The 14248-nt window shown below is 47.3% G+C and overlaps 1 protein-coding gene across 6 annotated transcripts in view; it reads left to right on the top strand.

Annotated features, from left to right (window-relative positions):
- The window catches only part of BTBD17 (BTB domain containing 17), a 58494-nt gene that overhangs the window by 875 nt on the left and 43371 nt on the right, over positions 1-14248 (top strand). For 4 of the 6 annotated variants that reach the window (XR_010726220.1, XR_010726221.1, XR_010726224.1 and 1 more), the window contains exon 2: positions 26-129. The gene's annotated coding sequence lies outside the window, so the exon portion shown is untranslated. Of the gene's footprint in view, positions 1-25; positions 130-214; positions 518-2801; positions 3006-14248 lie in introns of those variants that run through there. The other 2 variants (XR_010726223.1, XR_010726222.1) reach the window with 2 other exon arrangements.

The raw sequence follows: 14248 nt of genomic DNA, 5'->3' as shown, positions 1-14248 counted from the left end.
CCTAATTAGCCTTCTGTTCCCCTAGGTACAGTGTTTAACCCGGCCCTGGAGGACTCTGCGCAGCAACGCGTCGGCCCTAATTCCGGGTCCGGCCCCTCCCACCGCCCAGGGACTTTTCCACGAGTTCGGGTAACCTGGGCCCTCTCCACGCCCCACCTCCAGTCCCTGCCCCGGGGTGGATCAGTGGTTGCCACCTTTTCCCCTCCCGCCACAGGAATCCGCAGAAAGGGAACCGCAAAATTAAGGAAGCGAATCCAGGCTCGGACCTCCCCGGCCCAGTAAACAAGAGGCAGCCTGACTTCCCCCAGGGCTGCAGGCTCTGCGCGAAGTGGGCTGCGCTGTCCCCGGAGCCTTGCGGGGCCTAGTTAGCAAGCGCGGGAGGCCCGGTGGGGCCGCAGCGCACCGGGAAGGTAGAGGTTGTTGGGCCTGGCCGGGGCCTAAGGGACGCGGAGGGAGGGCAGGGCGCCGGGTCTCTGGGGTGCTGGTCTCGTGACTCCGAGTTGCCTGGGGGATCGCCAGAAGCGCGCGGCCGGAGCCAGTCGGTGGCTGGGCGTGTTTGCTCAACCTGGAGCGCCGGGGGAGGGGGTGGTGAGGGGGGAGGAAACGGGCGCAGAGGGGGAGGAGAGGGGCAGCTGGTCTCGGGCTGGAGCGGGGACCAGGTGGGGGGAGGTGTACCTCCTGGGCTGTTTGTTTGCGTGCCTCAATCTACGACAACCAGGAGCCTAACTCGGTGAATCACTTCGAGCAGCAGGAGCGATAAACCTCAGGCCGGCTCCTCCCCTCTCGCACACCGGCTTTTCGTTCTGGAGGGAATGTTTGCTTAGCGGCTGGAGCTGGCGGTGGGGCCCAGGTTTTCTAGAACCCTGTCTCGCTTTCTTGCTTTGCCCTTGCCGGCTGGGCTGGGACACGAAGATTGAATTGTTTCAGTACTTTTAAATATGAAGCGAAAGAGTGCCATTCTGCTGCAGAGTTGTGCCTTTGGTATCTCTGCCTTAACTCCACCCCCCTCCACCCCACGACTCAGGGAACCCGCATGCGAGGGTGTGCGGAGCTGATAAGGTCCAGCCAGCTGGGTGCCCATCATTAAAGGAGGAGCAGCCTGAGATGGATAAGACCCTCTGTCCTTGTGCTGTAGTTGCTTTAAGAAGGCTACTGATGTGGACATCAGTTTGCTGGGAGGGGTCACTTATTAGCATGTGTGACAAGCCAATTCAGAGAGTGGTCTGGAAGACAGAGGAATTTGGATCCCTCTCAGTTTGCTTTCAAGCTTTGGGAACCCCTTCACCCTACAGACACCTCCCCCAAGAAGCAAGTCTTCCCCTGCTCTATAGGGCCAGGCAGGGAGAAGGTTGGAGTATCCCCTTTGGCTAGAGGCAGGGACCCCACAGCAGCTGGGCGCTGGCCTCAGCTATCCCTGCGCGGTAGATAGCAGCGGAAATGTAGGGCAGTTTTCTGAGAACTGTTTGCTTGTTCCCTTTTCTCCCCATCTCACTCCGAAACATGATCTGCCTTCAGAACAAAGCAAGGCCCTCTGAGCAGATGACCAGGGATCCTAGAGCCCTCTGCTTTAGTTTCCTGGGGCCTGTGATCTGAGGTGGGGAGACTGGAGATGGGAGTGCTGAGAGCCTCACCCCCACCCGGCACCTGTGTGTCAGGCAGTGGGTGCTGGTGGGTCACAGGGCCTGGAAATGCTGAAAGGGAAGTTCTGTGGGAGATGCTATTGCTTTCCAAGACTATAGAGTCACCTGTGCCTCTGAATGCCCTTCACCCATTATGATAACCCATGGGCATCTAAGCCTGATAAACTCCCATTTTCACTAAAAAATAACACTTTGAGAAGTGGTCCCAGCCTGACCTGTGGTGCTGCAGTGGATAAAGCATCAACTTAGAACACTGAGGTCACTGGTTCAAAACCTTGGGCTTGCCCAGTCAAGGCACATATGGGAGTTGATGCTTCCTGCTCTTCCCCCCTTCTCTCTCTCTCTCTCTCTCTTCACTAAAATGAATAAATAAAAATAATTTATTTTAAAAAACCGAGAAGTGGTCCCATGTGGATACTGCCCGCTTGGGGTTTAGAGGGATCCTGGATTAATGAACTGTAGAGAAGTGTCAGTCTCCCTCCCTCCTCTAATATGGTGCTAGAGTTCCTGCTGGCCCATTGAAACTATGTTTATTCATTGGAAGACTCCCTTCTTGGACCTGAAGCTGTCTAAGGTACCGAAAAGGCCCAGGGATCAAGAGCAGCTCTGCCATCTGACAGCTGTGGGACCTGGGCAAGTCACCTCATCTCTTTGAGCCCCACTTTTCTCTACTGTAAAATTGGTATGGCGCTACCCCCACATCTTGTTGTAAAGTCTTCATTAAGCTGTGTCTAGAATGTTCCTCGAACAGTCAGCCTCTTTGTTCCTAGTTCGTCCCCTCTGAGCCTTAGTCCTGTCAGTTAGGAAGTCTTAACAGTTGTTAACCCAAACTTATAAAAAAGCTGCTTCTCCAGCATTCTTTTGATTCCACTTTACTATTATCAGCATAGCCTTGCCATGCCTGCTCTGGGCCTTCACCTGTGCTGTTCCTTCTACCTCCAACATCCTTTCCCTCCCATCTCCCCCAATTTTTTTGGACCAAAATTTTAAATGGAGCCTCCAAGCTCAGTTCCAGTGGCCCTCCTCTGCGGAGCTGTCCTCCCCCTCCCCAGAAAGAATCGTGTGAGCTGCCCTGCTGCCCCCTGGCCTGTTATGCGTTTGTTTACATGTCATTGATCCAAGTGTATCTTAATCACCCTTTTATATTGTCTCCCCAATTAGATCGGGCCCTTCTCAAGAGCAGAGACATGTCTCACTTCTTGTTGTGCCTGGCATCTGGCCCAGAGCCTGGCACGTGGCAGACCCATTATTCTGTGATCCAAACAATGGCAGCAAAAGTTGAGATACAGCCCCTGGAGGATAGCCCACTGCTGACTTTCCCCCTCACACCAGGGGCCTTGAAAGCAGCGCTGTACCTGCTGGAACCTGCCCTGCCCACCAGTACCTGGCCTTCTTGGGAAGCAGGCCAGCCTCAGTGCCTGCTGGAGAAACTGCCTTCCTGCACCAGAAGAACGCTGCATTCACAGTCCAGGGTAGGGGCTTTGCTTGGGGGCCTGGACCTCCCTGGAGTGCAGGGACTTCCCTTTTGCCTGGGTAGCAGGAGTCCTGGAGAGCAGTTTCAGCTTGCAGGAGCCACTTCCTCTGGGGAGCAGGAGGCCCACTTCCCAGGGGGTGGAATGCCCCTGGTCTTGCCGATGGGGCCCAATGGAGTGAAAATAGCTTCCTGCAAAGCTGAGGGTGGGGCTCTGGCTCCCTGACAGGTAGGTGTCTGGAGTCTTGTGCTGGTAAACAGTTTGTATTTGCCCTTTGCTTGCCCTGGACCCCGATTAACTGGTTACTGCCCAGCCTACAGGGTCTGGCTATGTGTCCTTTTCTCTTGGGCTCACGAGACTGCCTGCTTGGAATAGCAGGTGCCATCTGGCTTTTTGAGAGGATCCAGATACCAAGGTGGCCCCTTAAGAGGCGGAAAGCCAGGGGGTAGAGTGAGGTGTGTTAAACACTCATTCACCACAACCGGCCGCCCATGGATGATCCCTCTGGAACTGTACCCGGAAGTGGGCCTTTTTGGCAGAGCCTGCTGGAATGTCACCTGACGATGAGCCCATCCACACCCCTCCCCCCCATCCATGGCTCAGTGGCCACTGACCAACTCCCTGTGGAAGAAGAAGACTGGATATTCTGAGCTGCCCAGGTCTGGACAAACCTCCACCAACAGACTGAGTGACTCTAGAAACCAGGGTCAAAGCTGAGGGTTCAGGATTTAGGCCTCTCAACCTGTCCGTCCTTCCCCCGCCCCGGGAAAAAATATGTAGACAGTGCTGCATTTACCTTACTTTCCCATAGTCTTATCCCTGATTTGAGAACATGTCAAGGTGGGCATAACCCCAGTCACCCTGCAAACCGCCATGCACTGTGGGACATTTCTGACTTGACCCAGCACTCTGCTCACAACACCTTGGCTGGCTCCCATTACCTTTAAGTAAAAAGACCAGGCTCCCTGGCCTGGCATTCAAAGCCTCTGCAACCGGCTCTCACCCTGGGCTCTAGCCTCATCTCTTCCCCACAGGAAGTGGCCACTCTGGCCTGAGAGGTCAGCTCCTAGTCAGGCCACCGCACTGCCTTCCTGTGGCTTTGCTCATGTCCTTCTCTCAATCCAGGACGCCCCTCATTTCAGCCTCTCTGAATCAGTCTGCCTTTCAACCCTCTACGCCTCCCAGCAGCTTTTGCTGATGACCCCACCCCATAGCCCTCTGCTCTCCCAGAGTCCCCACCAGCACTGCTTTGCACTATTTTTTTTATTGATTTTAATTTATTGTGTTTACATAGATTCAAGTGTCCCACTGAATATATCACCCCCCACCCCCGTGTTCCCCTCAACATCCCCCTTGCCCCCCTCTCCCCAAAGCCCTCCCCTCTTCCCCTTGCCTTTCTGCTCTCTATAACTGTTATGTATATATAATTTCATCAATCTCTTTCTCTGATCCCATCCTCTCATCCCCTGTCCCTCTGTCTGCTTTCCCTCCGGTTCCTTTGATCCCGCCTCTGTCTCTATTCCGTTCCTCAATTCACATTGTTCATTGGATTCCTCAAATGAGTGAGGTCATATGATATTTTTCTTTCTCTGCCTGGTTTATTTCACTTAACATAATAGTTTCCAGGTCCATCCATGCTGTCGCAAAAGGTAATTTCCTTCTTTTTCATAGCCCCATAGTTTTCCACTGTGTATGTATATGTACCACAGCTTGTTAATCCACTCGTCCACTGATGGTCACTTGGGCTACTTCCAGATCTTGGCTATTGTATAATAAACAATGCTACCATAAGCATGGGGGTGCATTTCTTCTTTTGAATCAGTAATTTGGTGTTCTTAGGATATATTCCTAAAAGTGGAATGGCTGGGTCAAAAAGCAGTTCCATTTTTAATATTTTGAGGAATCTCCATACTGTTTTTCACAGTGGCTGCACCAATCTGCATTCCCACCAGCAGTGCAGGAGGGTTCCCTCTTCTCCACATCCTCGTCAGCACTTATTGAGCGCCATTCTGACTGGTGTGAGGTGATATCTCATTGTGGTTTTAATTTGCATTTCTCTAATGATTAGTGATGTTGGACATTTTTTCATCTGCCTATTGGCCATCTGTATGTCCTCTTTAGAGAAGTGTCCATTCATTTCTTTTGCCCATTTTTTGATTGGATTGTTTATCTTTCTGGTGTTGAGTTTTATAAGTTCTTTATAAATTTTGATTAACCCCTTATCAGGCGCATTGTCGAATATGTTCTCCCATTGTGTGGTTTGTCTTTTTATTCTGTTCATATTGTCTTTAGCTGTGCAAAAGCTCTTTACTTTGATGTAGTCCCACTTGTTTATCCTGTCCTTTATTTCACTTGCCCTGGAGATAGATCCGCAAATGTATTGCTGCGAGAGATGTCGGAGAGCTTACTGCCTGTTTTCTTCTAAGATTCTTATGGTTTCACGACTTACATTTAAGTCTGTTATCTATTTTGAGTTTATTTTTGTGAATGGTGTCAGTTGGTGGTCTAGTTTCATTTTTTTGCAGGTAACTGTTCAATTTCCCAACACCATTTGTTGAAGAGGCTGTCTTTACTCCATTGTATGCTCTTACCTCCTTTGTCAAATATCAGTTGTCCATAAAGGTGTGAGTTTATTTCTGGGTTCTCTGTTCTGTTCCATTGATCTGTATGCCTGTTCTTATGCCAGTACCAGGCTGTTTTGAGTACAATGACCTTGTAGTATAACTTGATATCAGGAAGTGTGATACCACCTACTTTATTTTTCTTTTTCAAGATTGCTGAGGCTATTCATGTTCTTTTTTGGTTCCATATAAATTTTTGGAATATTTGTTCTAGATCTTTGAAGTATGTCATTGGTATTTTAATAGGAATTGCATTGAATTTATAAATTGCTTTGGGTAATATAGACATTTTAATGATGTTTATTCTTCCTATCCATGAACAGGGTATATGCTTCCACTTGTTTGTATCTTCCTTGATTTCTTTTATGAATGTTTTATAATTTTCTAAATACAAGTCTTTAACCTCCTTGGTTAAATTTGCTCCGAGGTACTTTATTTTTTTTGTTGCAATAGTGAAGGGGATTGTTTTTTTAATTTCTCTTTCAGACAGTTCATTGTTGGTTTATAAAAATGCCTCTGATTTAGGAATATTAATTTTATATCCTGCCACCTTGCTGAATTCATTTATCAGGTCCAGTAGTTTTTTGACTGAGACTAGGGTTTTCTTTTTTTTTTTTTTTTTTTTTTTTTTTTTAAGCTGGAAACGGGGAGAGACAGTCAGACTCCCGCATGCGCCCGACCGGGATCCACCCGGCACGCCCAATAGGGTTTTCTATATACAATATTATATCATCTGCAAATAATGATAGTTTTACTTCTTATTTTCCAATTTGGATGCCTTTTATTTCTTCTTGTTGTCTGATTGCAGTGTCTAGGACTTCCAAAACTATGTTGAATAAGAGTGGTGAAAGGGGGCACCCCTGCCTTGTTTCTGATCTTAATGGCATTGCTTTTAATTTTTGCCCGTTGGGTATGATGTTGGCTGTGGGTTTGTCATGGATTGCTTTTATCATGTTGAGGTATGTTCCCTGTATTCCCACTTTGCTGAGATTTTTTTTTATCATAAATGGGTGCTGGATTTTATCAAATGCTTTTTCTGCATCTATTGATATTATCATGTAATTTTTCTCCTTCCTTTTGTTTGTGTGATAAATCACATTGATTGATTTGTAAATATTGTACCAGCCTTGCCTCCCCAGAATAAATCCCACTTGATCATGATGTATGATTTTTTTCATGTATTGCTGGATCTGGTTTGCTAATATTTTGTTGAGAATTTTAGCATCTAAATTCATCAGGGATATTGGCCTATAGTTTTTTTTTATATTGTCATTGCCTGGTTTTGGAATCAGAATTATGCTTGCCTCATAAAAGGAACTTGGAAGTCTTCCTTCCTCTTGAGTTTTTTGAAATAGCTTGAGAAGGATAGGAGTTAGTTCTTCTTTGAATATTTGGTAGAATTCACTTGTGAAGCCATCTGGCCCAGGGCTTTTCTTTGTTGGTAGTTTTTTGATAACTGTTTTGATCTCATTTGTTGTAATCAGTCTGTTTAGATTTTCTGATTCTTCCAGATTGATTTTTGAAAGATTATATGTTTCAAGGAGTTTGTCCATTTCACCTAGGTTGTCTAATTTTTTGGCGTACAGTTCTTAATAGTATTTTCTTAAAATCCTTTGTATTTCTGCTGTGTCAGTTGTTATTTCTCCACTCTCATTTCTAATTTTATTTATTGGAGTCCTCCCTCTCTTTTTTTCTTGGAGAGTCTGGTTAGAGGTTCATCGATCTTGTTTATCTTTTCAAAGAACCAGCTCTTGGTTTCAGGATCCTCTGTATGGTTTTTTTTTAGCCTCTGTGTCATTTACTTCTGCTCTGAGCTTTATTATTGATATTTTCTTCCTTCTACTTCTGCTGGGCTTTACTTGCTGTTCATTTTCTAGTTCTTTTAGATGCAGGGTTAAGTTATTTATTTGAGCTTTTTCTTGCTTCTTAAGGTATGCCTGTAACTTCCCTCTCAATACTGCTTTTGCTGTGTACCATAAATTTTGAGTTGTTGTATGTTCATTTTCATTTGTTTCAAGAAAATTTTTTATTTCTTCCTTGATCTAATTGTTAACCCATTCGTTATTTAATAACAAGCTATTTAGTTTCCAAATGTTGGAGTGTTTTCAGTTTTTCTATTGTAGTTGATTTCTAATTTCATGCCATTGTGATCAGAGAAGATGCTTGATATGATTTCAATATTCTTAAATTTATTGAGATTCATTTTGTGTCCTATCATGTGGTGTATCCTAGAGAATATATCATGAGCACTTGAAAAGAATGTATATTCTGCTGCTGTAGGGTGAAAGGTTCTGAAGATATCTATTAAAACCAGTTGATCTAGTGTATTCTTTAAGGCTGTTGTTTCTTTGTTAATTTTTTTTTCTTGAGGATCTATCCAGTGATGTTAGTGGGGTGGTGAAATCCCCTACTATTATAGTATTGCTGTTGATCTCGCCCTTTATGTCCATCAAAATCTACTTTATATATTTAGGTGCTCCTATATTAGGTGCATAGATATTTATAATGGCTATATCTTCCTGTTGGATTGCTCCCTTTATCATTATGTAGTGACCTTTTTATTCCTTACTATAGTCTTTGTTTTAAAGTCTATTTGTCAGATATAAGTATTGCTACCCCAGCTTTTTTTTTCCATTTCTATTTGCATGAAATATTTTTTTCTATACTTTTATTTTCATGTATCACATTTTATTTTTTGTATTGTATCTTTGTATCTTTTGTATTGAGGTGGGTCTCTTGTAGAGATCATATGTACGGGTCCTGTTTTCTTATCCATTCAGCTACCCTATATCTTTTGATTTGAGCATCTAATCCATTTAGATTTAAGGTTATTATTGATATATAGTTGTTTATTGCCATTTTATTCTTTAAATCTACATTCCTCTTTTACTAGATTTTTTCCCCATTTGTTCTGTTTACAACAGGTCCCTTAAAATTTCTTGCAGCATTGGTTTGGTTGTAATGAATTCCTTGAGTTTTTTGTTTGTTTGTTTGTTTGTTTGTTTTTGTCCGGGAAGCTTTTTATTTATCCCTCAAATTTTAAAATTCTTTTTTTTTTTTTTTTTCTGAAGCTGGAAACAGGGAGAGACAGACAGACAGACTCCCGCATGCGCCCAACTGGGATCCACCCGGCACGCCCACCATGGGGCGACACTCTGCCCACCAGGGGGCGATGCTCTGCCCATCCTGGGCGTCACCATGTTGCGACTAGAGCCACTCTAGCGCCTGAGGCAGAGGCCACAGAGCCATCCCCAGCGCCCGGGCCATCTTTGCTCCAATGGAGCCTTGGCTGCGGGAGAGGAAGAGAGAGACAGAGAGGAAAGCGCGGCGAAGGGGTGGAGAAGCAAATGGGCACTTCTCCTGTGTGCCCTGGCCAGGAATCGAACCCGGGTCCTCCGCACACTAGGCCGACGCTCTACCGCTGAGCCTACCGGCCAGGGCTATCCCTCAAATTTTAAATGATAGCCTTGCTGGATAAAGAAGTCTTGGTTGGCCTGACCAGCTGGTGGCACAGTGGATAGAGCATCAAACTGGGATGTGAAGGACCCAGGTTCAAGACCCCGAGGTTGCCAGCTTGAGCACGGGCTCATCTGATTTGAGCAAAGCTCACCAGCTTGGACCCAAGGTTGCTGGCATGAGCAAGGGGTTACTCGGTCTGCTGCAGCTCCAAGGTCAAGGCACATATGAGGAAGCAATCAATGAACAACTAAGATGTCTTAACAAAAAACTAATGATTGATGCTTCTCATCTCTCTCCATTCCTGTCTGTCCCTATGTATCCCTCTTTCTGACTCTCTCTCTCTGTCTCTGTTAAAAAAAAAAAAAAGAAGAAGTCTTGGTTGTAGGCTCTTGTTCTGCATTACTTTGAATATTTCTTGCTATTTCCTTCTGGCCTCAAGTGTTTCTGTTGAAAAGTCAGAGGTCCTTATGGGGGCTCCTTTGTAGATGATTGCTTTGCTTTTGCAGCTTTTAGTATTCTTTCTTTATCTCTTAGCTTTGGTATTTTCATTATGCTGTGTCTTGGTGTAGGTCTCTTTGGGTTCCTCTTTAATGGGATTCTCTGTGCTTCTTGAACTTGTGTGACTTTTTCCTGCATCAATTTAGGGAAGTTTTCAGTGACGATTTCTTCAGTCAGGTTCTCTATCCCTTGTTCTTTCTCTTCTCCTTCAGGAACCCCTATTATGTAGATGTTGTTTCTCTTCCTGTTGTCACAGAGCTCTCTCTTAGAGTTTCCTCAGACTTTTTGATCCTCTTTTCTTTTTGCTGTTCTGCTTCCATGCTTTCGCTTATCTTGTCCTCTAAATCGCTGATTTGATCCTCTGCTTCATCCAACCTGCTTTTAATTCCTTCTAGTGTAGTCTTCATTTCTGATATTGTGTTGTCATTTCTGTCTGATTCTTTTTTATGATTTCAGTGGCCTTTTTGATACCTGCTATCTCTTTGTTTAGGTGCTCATTTTGTCCATCTATTGTTGCTCTAAGATCCTTGAGCATCCTAACAATCATTATCCTAAACTCTGCATCTGGTTATCTTGCTTAGTTCCATCTCATTCAGATCTTTTTCTGGGGATTTCTCTTGTTGATTCATTTGAATTGCATTTCTCTGTCTTCCCATTTTGTCTCTGTATAGACTGCTCCTTTAGATGGTGTTGTTTGTGTAGCTAGCTGGGTATAGGGTTGGTGTTGTCTGCCTCCAGCTTTCAGTTGTGTTGTTTCTAGATCTTCTTGGGTTGGCTTTAGCTGTTTGTATTCCGCTGTGGGCTACTTGTATGCTGCTACTGCTCTTTTTGCTATTTGTGTCAGCATTTTCTATGTCTTAGCTGGGTCAGGTGTGAGGAGCCTTTCCTTAAGATACCACCCTAACTAGGGTTGTTAGGTCCTGAGCTGATGCTGTTCGTATCTGGCCACTGGATGTACCAGCCTTGGACCTCCCTGGCTAGAACCTGGCACAGACCAGTGGGGGTTACTGCTTCTGACTGGCCCTTAGCAAACTTCTTGGAGCTACAGGTGATCCAGAATTTGTGCCCGCTCCTGCTGGGCCCTGATGCTGTTGTAAATATCAGCTGCACTCCTAGACTGGCTTTTATCTACTCTTGGCCAGTGTTTGTGGCCTCTCTATTCCTGAAGTGTGGTCTTTCCACTGGTCCCCCACTGCCTCCACCTCCTCAGGCACTCGGGCACTGGTGTGGGCTCATGGGCCACAACTTGGGCTGCTCCACCAGCAAGGGAGACTCCTCGCCTTGCTGGGCTCCGCCCCCCATGGGTATGAGGAACGCCTTCCCCCTGCTGGGGTCCTTCCCGCACTGGCACAGGGGATGCCTTGCCCTGCAGGGAGCCACCCCCTCAGGCACGCAGGAGTCCTCTCCGGGCTCTGCCCCCAACTGCTGTCACGCCGGCTGCCTCGCTGGGCTCCACCTCAGTCTGCAGTGTGGGCCAAGCACTGCGGCTGCTTCCACAGCCAGGCCCTCCCACCCTTCGGAGGGTACTCAGCAGGTTGTCGAGGGGCCCAGATCTCAGTACTCAGTGTCCCTGTTGCATCCCCTGCTTCTAAGTGTCTCTCTGCACTGAATGGAGTAGGAGAGCCTCTGGTGGGTGGGGTAATTGTTTCCCTTTGCTGGCTTGGTTCTCCCAGGAAGAATGTCCACTTTAGGTTTGGGGAGTGACCCAGTACAGGGGTCAGGGTGGCTGTCCCCCACAGTCTCTCTCTGTGCCCCTGAGACTACACTCTCCTCTCACAACTCCAGTCTTCTCTCGGTGCTCCCCACTCCCAGAGCCCCGGGTAAGTGGTTGTGAATGAGGTTTTCTGCATGGGCCCTTTAAGACAGAGCCTGGGTCTGAGAGTTCTGTCTCCCTCTTGCAAACAGTAACCAGGCTCTTCTTTTAGCTAAATACTGTCCGTACACCTCCTCTAGTCTCTGGGGCTCCAAGCTGTGGTTCTGGTCCTGTGGCTGAGGACCCACAACTCTCCAGGCAACCCACCCCGCCAGAAGAGACCCTCTGGACCGCCACTCACTCCTGGGAGTGAGGCAGCCCTTTCTGTATCTCCGCCTTTCCTACCAGCTCAGTGTGGTTCCTTCAGTGATGCTTGGTTATAGATTCCTCTTAGTTTAGTCCAAAGTTGGTTTTTCAAGATGATTGTTCCTAAGGTAAGTTGTAATCCACTTTGGTTCTGGGAGGTGGGAGTTGTAACATCCGCCTACTCCGTCGCCATTTTCCCTCTCTGCTTTGCACTATTAATTACACCTTGTGAATAGATACCTGGCCTCCCTAACTCTGATAGGCTCAGTGGAGAATGGACTCGATATTTTACACCTATCCTTCCTGGCAGCCTTTATGATAGTGCCTTATACAATAAAAGTGTGCAGTTTGTATCTAGGCTGATTGGCCAAGAACTGAGAGAGACTATCAGCCTACTGTAAGGGAAAGGGTCTAGGCTTAGCCTTGCTGCTGTCCTGAACCCCTGGCTCCCTCTGGCTCCCAGAATTTCAGGCCAAGAAGTTCAGGGCAACACTGGCCAGTCTGATAATGCAATACTCATAATAGCTTACCTCTGTATATAGCACTGTACAATGTTCAAAGTGTCTTTTATGTATATTTGATCTTTACAACCCTATGCATTCAATAAGGCAGATAGTCTTCATTTTGAACCATTCTGGGTTTTAAAACTGAGGTTCATAAAGGCTGAGCGACTTGCCACAGTTAGAGCCCATTGGTTTGAGCTCCGCTGGATTTGCACACCTCTGCTATGCCCCACAGCCCTTGCTCATCTCTGACAGAGCTCTTACATTTCCTGCCTTATTAATGTTCGTGTAGGTACATGTCTTATGTCCCCACAAGCTCTGCAAGGGAAAGACATGTACCTAATTCATCTTTGTGTTTCCTGGGTGCCGTGCCCACGGTAGGCCCTCAATAAATATCTGCGAGGGAGTAAATAGATGAAGGGTCTACATGGGAGGACACTGGTAACAGATCCAACCAGGTGCCAAGCAGGCAGCCTCCCTTCTCATCCCTTCTCCCAGCAAGCCCTTCACCTTCAAAAGCCAGCCCCAAAGCAGCGCTGCTCTGGGCAGCTGCCTGGACTGAGGCAGGGCTGTGTGCCACCCTGCCCCTTCCTCCTCCAGCCCTGTCCTCCTGGTGCCCGCTGGCCCCTTATGGTCACATCTTTCAGCCTACCCTGCCCTCAGGACCACTCACCTCTTCACCCACCTGGCCAGACACCAACAAAGTTAACTCTGGCGTTCAGAAGACCTACCCCCTCGCCTGAGACCTGAGGGTGCCCCTGACTCTCAGCCAAGACCTCGAGGTGATGAGGGAGAGCCAGGGTGGCATGGGGAGCTAGCCATGCTCACACTCATCAGAGATGGTGCCTCCCACAGGGCAAGGCCAGCCAGCTGGCTTCTGGGCGGTGTCCAGGCCCAGCTGTTCCCTGTCCTGCTTGGGGCTCGACCCACTCCCTCTCCGGAAGCCCAGCTGCAGAGCTGCCCGAGGCTGCCGGGAACCTGGCTGCGCTATTCTGGGAGCTGCAGCTCTGGGCTGTCTGGCAGCCGCTGAAATTTTAGCCCCTTTGGTTTCCACGCTGTGCTCCCCTCTGATGATAAGGCAGAGAGTTCAGTCACTAGGCCAAGCTTAGAACCACAGATGGTGCCTTTGAGGGTCTTAATAGCAGCTGTGGTTATGCTAAAGTGGGACCTGGCCACAAACAGTCTGTACTTGAGCCCTCTGATGCAACAGCCTTCATTCTTGCTGTCACTCATGTGGTCATTTTTCTTTAGTTTTAGATTCATCCTCATACCCACCCTGCTACATGAACCCGTGTGCAGGCGTTCTGGCACAGTCCCCTCCAGTTTAACCCAATGACGGGTTTCTCAATGAGGGCCTTCTTTTTCTTTTTAAATCAAAACTGTGATTTGATTCTGCAACGTAAGGAATGATGTGTCAGGACTGACTTTAGGTGGCAAAAGATGAGAGCCATAATGAAACCCACCTTATGACAAAGGTAAGCCCCATGATTAACCTGTCTTTGGACATCCCTCAGAGAAACCCCCGAGATGATGGGGTCAGCTTTATTACCCCCATGTGGGAACTGGAGGCCAGGATGGGAAGAGAGCCTACCAAAGGTCACAGGGTGATGCACATGAACGTTAAGCCTGGTGTCCTAACTCCTGTCATGGAACTATAGTCTCCGAGCTGGAAGGAGCACCAGAGTTGTCTGAAGAGCATAGAGCATGCTTCTCTGTACAACGAGAGGCGTGGTCCGGGTCACATGCGATTGCTGTCGAGATTACCTGAAACCACAGCTCAGAACCCCTGGCCAGAGTGCCCAGTGATTCGGGATTGTCTGTCTCCAGACTCACCGCCCTTCCACTGCCTGGTCTGTGTAGGGATGACACAGCTCACACAAAGGGTGGAGAAGCAGGTCTTTTGGCTTTCTCAGACTTCGACACCCAGCTTTGGAATCGGTTGAGTCATTTTGTTTAAAAAGCAGATTTCTGAATCCCATTGTGGACGATTGAACCC

The sequence above is a fragment of the Saccopteryx bilineata genome, chromosome 6 (genome assembly GCF_036850765.1).
Source record: "Saccopteryx bilineata isolate mSacBil1 chromosome 6, mSacBil1_pri_phased_curated, whole genome shotgun sequence".
In the NCBI taxonomy this organism is placed as follows: Eukaryota; Metazoa; Chordata; class Mammalia; order Chiroptera; family Emballonuridae; genus Saccopteryx; species Saccopteryx bilineata.
This window is presented reverse-complemented; position numbering and strand designations above follow the sequence as displayed.